Here is a 9663-nt window from a genome sequence, read left to right on the forward strand (position 1 = left end):
TGTGAGTAATAAGGCGGACGGGCCGCAATCCCGTGCAGCCTCGCGAGAACTCAGTCGAAGCACCCGGAAATCCGCCTGCGTCACAGCCCTTTCTCTTGCCATGAACCTGTTTTGGCTCGGTCTTTGCTTCCACGTTATTTAAGCCATTCTGCCCACTCTCCAACCCATCCCGGGAGCCTCCGCTGATCGTTTTCCTGGGGTTTCCCAGGACTTCTCAAGAGGCCTTGTCAATTTCGTCCTAGAGGCTTCTTTCTAGTACCAGATGACGAAGTCCACACCTCCTCTTGTAGAATGTTCAAGAAATACTGGACAGAATTAAGGAGCAAAGTGAAAGTCTTCCTAAATTCTCCACCTAGAGATACCCACTGCCAACAGACTGGAGATCACCCTTCCAGATGTCTCTTTATGCATTTATACATCTTGTCAAAGAAAAATGGAACCACACCATACATAACATTTTATAAACAGCTTGTTTTTGCTCAATAATATGTCATGGAGATCCCCCCCCCCCCAATCACTGACTCTACATCTGCATATTCCTTTTTAAAGGCAGCGTAAGAGTCCATCATATAGATACTCTTTAATTATTTAATTAATCCTTTCTGAGGGCCATTTAGGGGGTGTCGATTTTTTTCATATTAGAAAGAACACTGAAATGAGCAACGTTTTACAAATACCTCTGTGTACTTCACTGGTTAGCTCTTTCAGATAAACACTTCAAAGAATTGTTAGGTCAAAGGATATGTATCTTTCTGTATACATAGTCACTCTGTCCCTGGAAATTTATCTTATAATGTTAATCCTGCCAGCTGCCTCTCGGGAGGTGGGGTGCACAGTGGAGTCGGGAAGCCATATTTATTTGCATTATTAATTCAGCCTTCTGCAGCCTGCAGCTCTTAGGCCTTGTAACTGTGGCTTATTCTACCTTCTCTTTCGGTTCTCATCAGAGCAATTTACAATGTAGCTCTGCCACTCTCTCCCCCCTTTCCCCCCCCCACACCTAACTAGCATATGACATTTTAGGGACCAATTTTCTAACACTTACAGAAGTCTCTTGAATTATCTGAATAAATTGGTGATGTAAGAGAAAAAATTTAATTCTTATATTTAATGTGTTCTGTGACTTCGTTGGCTACGATCGTCTCTCCACTACTTTTCCCACCTTTGTCACCTTCCTTTGTCATTTTATGTGAAAGGACCAAATGCTGGCATATACCTCTCACCTCTAGTCATAGAAATTTGTTCTGTATTATTTTTGGCAAGTGTTTACTGAAATTATAAAGCATATTCAAATTCCATAAAGATTGAAAAATGAAAAAGAAAGCATATTACAATTTTCCAAGTTAGGACATCATTTTCACAGTGGTCATTTACAAGACTACACAAATGTTGGCCCCATTCATGAATTTGCCGCTCCCTTGTGGCTGGAACGTGGTGTTTCTACTTAAAACAAACAAGTACAGGGATTTAGAGATTTTCAGAACATTGACTTCTCAAAATACAGTGTTTTTTCTTTGTAAAATAGGATTCGTTTTTGGCTTTTAAAAAATAACTATTTCTACTGGTGCAGTAAATATGAGATTTGGTTTAATTTTTTTAAAAAAGAGACAAAGCAAAACGGGAGCCTTGTCTCAGTTTCCATGATTTCATCATTGAGTCAAGGAGGCACCATGAGCAGAATGATGCAACTGCAGCAGGCTTTGCATCTTATAAAATGCATTTCAGAATGTCATGGAGATGATTTTCCAGGATGGCACAGGAGGCCAATGAGCACAGCCCTTTATGGTGGTAGTGACTTCAAGGTTGATTGGTCTTCTACGCCGAGGTCCAGGATCTCCCTTTCCTGCCTCTTCTCCGGTGCCCCAGCAATCCATCCCAGCCCAATTTCGACCCTTGTGTTTCTCTTGGAGCTTTGCTTCTTTGATGTGTGTGCATGGATTCTTGCATTTGTGTATTTTGACATTCTTCATTTCCAACAGCTGTGGGCTAAACACTTGCAGAAAGTGAATGGTTTCCTTCTGCAAACTGCCAGGATGCTTGCCAATAGTTTAACATTTTCTTATCCTGTATGTAGAGCCTTTAAAAATGCTTTTAGTTGTGTTTTGTCTTACTTAAAACAGTCTTGCCCCACGTTTTAGGAGATGTGGCTGATGAATCTGGATGTTATGTCGGAACTATGCTTTTTCATAGGATCTGATTTCTGTCTCTTCAAAAATTGAAGGTACACTGCTTCCATTTCTCTTCCTAATCAATAGAGTCGACTCATATTTGTAATTCTTATACTCATTAAATTGTCAGTAAGGCATTTGCTCAACACCTTTCGTTTTAATTAAGTGGTTCCTGAGTATTGTTAAAACAGCAATCTCTGAATGGAAAATAGAATGAGGAATTTAAATTATACTGAATCCCTGGAACATGAGCTCCACGAAGATGGGGATTGTTGTCTGTTTTGTTCACTGCTGTCTCCTGCCTGGCACTTACTAGGCACTCAGTAAATATTCATGGAATGAATAGATGAGGGAATCCAATAAAAAAGAATGATATGCTTTGAATAATTCAATGTAGAAGTGATGTAAATCCCTTTTCTCATTTCTTCATTGCTTTTTAAGTGAATGAAAGTTCTATGACTTTGCCAAAGTGTCTTAAATTAACTGAATTGCAGCTTCCTTATCCATAAAATAAGCACTTGATAACCTCTAGAGTCCCTTCGAGCCCTAAACTTTTATCGTGCTATGTGATACACATGTAAGGAATAATCTAACCTTGCTGCTGGCAAAACTACTATGGAAAAGGCAGTTCCAAGTTGAAACTTCCCAAAAGATTTGAAGAATGGAGGTACTGAAGGATAAATATCTAATCTCAGGGTAACACTACTGAATGTTGATATTAATTTAGATGCAAGGTTTCCTCCTCCCTCCGTCCCTGCTTCCCTTCCTTCCTTTCTTCTTTTCTGCTGTCAGTCTCATTGTCACACCAGGTGATTAATTGATGGTTCCTACAAATAAAATGAATTTGAAAAGTAGTAAAACAAAGAAGAAATAAAACAGCTGCTAGCTTTTCCATACTTAAAGTACAATACTTTGCTCTTTCTAATCTGGGGAATAATGTGTATGGTTTCATGGTGTAGCTAGAATTTGTTGGTCAACACCATCCTAGTTAGAATTATTCAGGCAATATTCTACAAAATAAATTTTAAGACAATTTACTAAATATAATTCACATTTCCTAAGTAGCTGGACGTGTTCTAGAATGAATTTATTTTGTCTATTTTAAAATGATGTAAAGTACTAGAAATTCTATTGCTTTCCCAGATTATTCTATGTTTTAATGATTCTCACCTTTAGTGGTTTTCTGGTGGCTTGGATATTTCCAAGTTATTATATTTCTCTCACAGGTTCTTTTCTAATTTACTTAAAGGAAAATATTTAAGCAGTAAATCTCTTAAGCTTATGATACAATTTCTTAGTAGCCACTTCATCCTATAAGTAAAAAAACCATCTATTTGTCTTTTTAGTTTCTAAAGGTTATATGCCTCATTCCGGTACATTAGCTTGGTGGGTATTATTGCACTGAAATGTGGAGGAGATTGTAAGACTCGTCTACACAGTATGTATGGACACGTCTTTGAAAAGTGAAAGAGAATGTGGGGAGGAAAGCCTGGTGGCTGTCTGTCAAGCAATGGTAAAAGGGTCTGTTGGCCCAGTGCACATGTTTGACCTTAAAACTTAAGGGATAATTTAATTTCTAATGCTGGTTTCATTTAAACTTTTACTTTTGTTTTATGGAGATTAAAAAGAAGGAATAAAGAAGCAGGAAGAAAGAAAAAGCAAGGAAGGAAACAAGCTAGCTGTTGTTAAGGCAGTGCCCCTTGCTTGTTCAAATAGAGAAAGATACCGCAATGACAGGCTGTCCCATGCGTGACAACTCCGTGTCCTCACACTCCTTTCCTGCCTTGCAGTGTTCTCCCAATTTCACCTCCTTTCCTTCCTTCCATTTTTTTCTTTCCCTTTCAACTTCCCTTCTCCTTCCTTTCCCTGAATCTATGGCCTATGATTTGCCAGTTACTCAGGATACAGTGGTGACAATACAGATGTGATAGCACACAGAGCTGATCTTCTCCTTGGGGAGCACAAAGACAAAGCAAATAATCACAGACTCATGAAATTATAAATTCTGATAAATGCTGTGACAAAGATGACAAGGGGAAGGTCTAACAGGGAGACCAATGTGGCCGGATGGCCAGCAAAGTCCAGTCTAAAGATTTAATATATTTAAATTGAGACTCGAAGGATGAGTAGAAGTTACCTAGGAGCAAAAGAGGTGTGTGTGTGTGTGTGTGTGTGTGTGTGTGTGTGTGTGTGTGTGTGTGTGTCTGTCTGTCGTCTGTCCAAGGGAGTGGAGTTGTTGCATCCAGGCAGAATGAATAGCAGGTGCAAAGGCCCTGAGGTGAAAAAGCCTGAATGTGTTAGAGGAGCTGCAAGAAGACCAGAGCAGCCAGAACGTCCAGTAGGAGGGGAGCAGGGCTGGAAATGACAGCAGGGTGGCAGCCAGCATTGGCAGAGCCTTGGGGGCTGTGTTGGTCATTTGGATATTATCTGGAATATCCACTGGAATCCACTGAAGAGCAGTGAACAGCAGGTTAACATGATTTGAGTTTTGAGAAGATTTTAATAGTTTCAAGAAGACTTTTCTGACCACCCTCTAGAGAACAACGACTGCAGTTATCTGAATTGAGGAATGCCACAGTGCACCAAACCAAAGCATAGCTGTGTGGTTGTGGGCAAGTAAATTAAACTTTCTGTGCCTCTGTTTCCTTATTTGTAAAAGGAGGGTGATGATAGCCTCAATCTGCAGGCTGTTGTAGCATTAGCTGAGTATAGTGTCTGGCACGTAATAAGTGCTCAGTAAGCATCAGCCATTATTATTGCCTATTCCTGAATGTTGCTCTTGTAAGACACAGGTTTGTAAAAAGATAAAATTAAACAAAATTTTGTAAATGGAACAACATTTTAAATGTTTTCTAGGAAAGTAGGCTTTTAACAATCCTTTAATAAATCAAGTAGGCAAGCAAGCAAGCAAACCAGCAAAAACACCCTGTGTTTTTCTTTCTAGTTGGAAAATGTCTTTTCATGTATGTGGTTGCTTAGCACAGGGGGCAGTTGTCAGTCTGCCTGAAGAGTCCTCAAAGCACAGTGAACCAGTCCAATCTTCCTACTTGAACTCAATCCAGCAGATTCCAGAATATCTCTCACCTGCCAAGTACTGGTATCACTGAAGGTGGTTTCGGCTGCAAGAAACAGAAAACTCCTACTCAACCATCTTAAATCACAAGGCACTTTAATTTATTACTTTACATGACAGAGATCCAAAGGTGGTGTGGCTTGGGCTCTGGCACCACCTCTCTGGATTCCTCCAGCTATGCTCTCCTCTGGTGATCGCTTAATCCTCTGGTTGTGACAGGATGGCCACTTCCGTTCCATGTGCCTCATCCAGAAAGACAACATCCCTCACAAGCAGAGGAACACCTCTTCCTTGTGTCTCTCTTTAAGAGCAAGTAAACCTGTCCCTGACACCCCTCAGCAGCACTTTCTCGTTGGCCACAGAATTGACCCATGACTATGCTGGAAACAGTCATCAGCAAGTAAAATGGAGTGCCAAACTGATAGACTTAGACTCCTCCTGTCCCACACAGTGGGGTTCCAGCCTCCTCTGAAGCACAGGGATGAGTGGGAAGGTGACACCTGAACAAAAGCAGGATGGTGTCAGGAAGGAGGAGAGGAGTGGTGCCTGAGAGTAAGGCAGCCAACAGCATCTGCTGCGGCCCTGTAGGTGTCCAGACATGGCCCTCAAGACCTCTCACTACGGGGAGTGACACAAGACACTCACGGAAAATTTGAACATCAACCAGAATGTGATAATTACTGCGATCAAAGAATGTGGTAGTATGAAGAAAAATTGATTAATTCTTTCTTGGCTGGTGTCAGGACTGGTGATATCTGATGAGCTCATTGAAGAATTCAGTAGGCATCAGCTGAAATACAGCTTTCTTTGTAGAAAAAAAATTTTTTTACAATGTCCCTAAAACCAAGCTTGATTTTTTTCAATTATTTTGTAAATTTTTTAAATGTAGTAAAATACACATAACATAAAATTTACCATCTTAATTATCTTTAAATGTACAATTTAGTAGATTAGGTATATTCACATTGTTGTATAACCCATCCCAGAATTTATTCTTCATGCAAAACTGAAACTCTATGCCCATTAAACACTTCCCCACTTCACCCTCTCTCCAGCCTTGGCAACCACCATCCTACTTTCTGCCTCTATGAATCTGGCGATTCTAGGTACATTATATAAGTGGAATCATACAGTATTTATCCTTCTGTGACTGGCTTATTTTACTTAGCATAATGTTCTCAAGTTTCATCCCTGTTACCGCATGTGACAGAATTTCCTTCCTTTTTCTGGATGAGTAGTATTCCATTGTATGTATATACCACGTTTTTTTTACCCATCCATCCGTTGATGGATAACAACATGGGTTGCTTCCACCTCTTGGCTATTGTGAATAATATTGCTATGAACATGGTGTATAAATATCTCTTCAAGACTCTGCATTCAATTTGGATATATATCCGGAGGTGGAATTGCCAAGCTTGATTTTTAAATTTCTTCATGGAAAAGTGTGTCCTTACCATGAAAATAATAGTTGAAGGCGGAAATATTTAAAGCCTTGCTGCCCAGCGTGATATCTGGACTAGCATCTGCATTAGCAGCTCTTGGGAGATGGTTGAAACTGTAGCATCGCAGCCCCCAGCAATAGCCCTACTTACTGAATCAGCATCTACAAGTCTTAGGGAATCCCCAGGTGATTCAATTGCACAGTGAGGATTGAAAAACCGTGCTCTAACGTTCACGTTGCTTTCCTGGCAGGAGTTTACTATCAGGTATATCTTGCTCTCTGAGGTTTTACCTTCATTCAAAAATTTCATCTTCTCTCCCCTTTCTGCTACACACAAGTTATTTGTTTTCGATGCGTGGTTAGGAGTTGATATTTAACGCTGCAGCTGCAGAGATCATTTTTCTTTTCTTTCTTTTTCCCATTTACTGTCTCATCTGCCTCTAAAAGAGGCAGGAATTAAATCATCAGGAATCAGAAAAGAAGGCCCACACTGAGGTGACTGCTAATTAAGTTCCATCTTAAAGATGATTACTTTAATACAGCAACAGAACAAACAGAAAGAGCATATTTTAATTTTGGTTGAGGAGGGTAGGACAGAGGGAAACAGGAGTATGTGAAAAGAATTTCTAAGTGACTGATAAATAGGCTTAAGTTATTTAAACTGGCACTGAGCACAACTTAGACAGTATGTTTCGCATCATCTAAATTTCTAAATACCTGCAGTATATTTGTAAACATGGCAATCTAACATGTTATTGAACAGCACATTCATATTCAAATGAGCATAAATGAGGATTTAACAGCTGATTGCACAGTGTGAATGATAGTAACTAATTGTCAAGTCGGAAAGTTGCGCAGATAATAGGACTAATGTGATCAACACACAGCGATGTGACTTACAGTAGCAAATCTGTGAGTTTTAAGCTTGCTGACCAAGTCCCTGTGCATAAAAGAGTGATTCTGGATTAGGGCAACGTGGGCGAAGTGGGCAGTCAGAGGGGAAAAGCAGGGAGAGAAGGAAGAATCAGAGCTGGGTTTGAGGGACGGTGTGAAACTTTTCTTTCCCTCCATGCAAGCTTGCACCTCCTTTATAACAGCCATCAATGGGGCTCCCTGGCCATTCAGTGCGGTCCCTCTTATAGGAAGCAATTGTTCAGAGGTGTGGCGCATTTCAGGCATTAATCTCCACTGAATGGCGACTGTGTTTCCCACTTTGTCTTTGCCTGGAGCCTGCAGGCAGCTGGTCAGTGGAAAGTAACAATGACCACAGGAGGAGAATGGGGCAAATGCTTTGCTGCAGATGCTGCGTCCCCAACATTGACCTTGGTCATTTCCCTCCCAGGGTGGCTTGGCCCCTCGCAGCAGGAGCCTGGCTTTCTGAACAACTGCCATTGTGGGTGAGGTGGCAGCTACCTGCGCGATTTGTCCCCTCCTAATAACATTTAGACCCAACAGGCAGTCACAATGAGGGGTGGAAACTGAGGCCAATGTGGACAAGACGGTGAAGGGAAAACACAAAAACAAAACCCCTCATTTCCAGGGAGGGACTTTGTCAGCGGCGATTAGTGGCTATGTTCTCGGCAGGTCTGGCAAGTGATCTGAATCCTGGTGTTGGGCAGTCGTCAGGGGGAGAGGCTGTTCTTTCAGTCCAGGGCTCGCCTCCTGCCTGTCTTCTGTCCTCTGGTCACCAGCCCACGCTGTTAGTGAGGAGCTCTAGGGACACTTTGGCCTAAGGCATTTGCAGAACACTGGAGGGGGAGAAATGTAACAAATAATCCTGGTCTCTGCTCTCTCCTAGTGACCTGCACACCTCCAACACCATGAGAAAAAATATATATATTCCTGTCTTTATCCCTGATCCCTTATCCCTATCCCTGTCTCCCACCTATCACCACCTCCACCTCTACCTACGTCTGTCAATTTACTGATTTATCATCTACATCTGTCTTTCTATCGCAATCATCTATATCTGTCATTTATATCTATCTGTATCATATCTATCATTTATAGCCATCTATTTATCATCTGTATCCATCTGTCTGTAGCCATTTGTTTTTCTATGTCTATCATCTATATCTGTCTCTATCATCTATATCTATCACCTACCTCTATTTATCTACGTGATCTGTATCTATCTACCTATATAAATGCATCAATCATCTATCTAAACAACACAGAAACACAGATTTGGTCATGTACCACTTATCACTTCCCTGATTAAATCGTTAATGTCTCCCCATTGACAATAAAAAGCCTGAAGTTTTCACTAGGACATTGAAAGTCTTTCAGAATTCTGTCTCCACCTTGGCTTTTTAGCTTCTTCTTTCTCTCCCTTCGTCTGAGGTGACAAACGCTGTGCTAGGTACAGGATGTCCTGCCACTCCCTACCCCTGCTTCTCACAGGTCATCCTTCATTCCACCCTCATGGCTCCCGCCTCATTTCCATCCCCACAAGGGCCTGGTCACAGAGCCCTGCTGGATGCTGGACCTCTGGTCTCCTTGTCCCTTGCTTTTCCCCCCTCGGCCCCTGTCCTTGTGGTTTCCTCTCTGGAGTGCTTTCCTCTGTGAATCCACATCCTGGGGCCTGAGTAGCTCCCTCTCTAGAGCTCCCACTCGTCAAGAGCCAAACATGGCTGCATCTCCCACTGGGCCGCACGTTCCTTCCTCGCTGCATCCCAGTGCCTAGAAGGGCTTCCAGCTGCACATGTGTGTGTGTGGAGGGGAGACAGGGGGAATAAGCCTAGGTGGAAATCAAGGCCTCTGGCTCTGGAGCTGCTTGGTCCTGCCTCCACCACTTACCAGCTGTGTGCCCTTGGGCCAGTGCCCTCATCTTTCTGAGCCTCATTTCATCACCTGTACAGTAGAGCTCATAACAGCACCTGCCTCATAGGCTTGCTCCGGGGATTGAGTGAGTGAATGCAGATGAAGTGCTTGGAAGCATGCTTAGCATACCGTAGGTGCTCAATAGATAGAATGTG

Source organism: Cynocephalus volans, chromosome 1, assembly GCF_027409185.1.
Source record: "Cynocephalus volans isolate mCynVol1 chromosome 1, mCynVol1.pri, whole genome shotgun sequence".
Classification (NCBI taxonomy): Eukaryota; Metazoa; Chordata; class Mammalia; order Dermoptera; family Cynocephalidae; genus Cynocephalus; species Cynocephalus volans.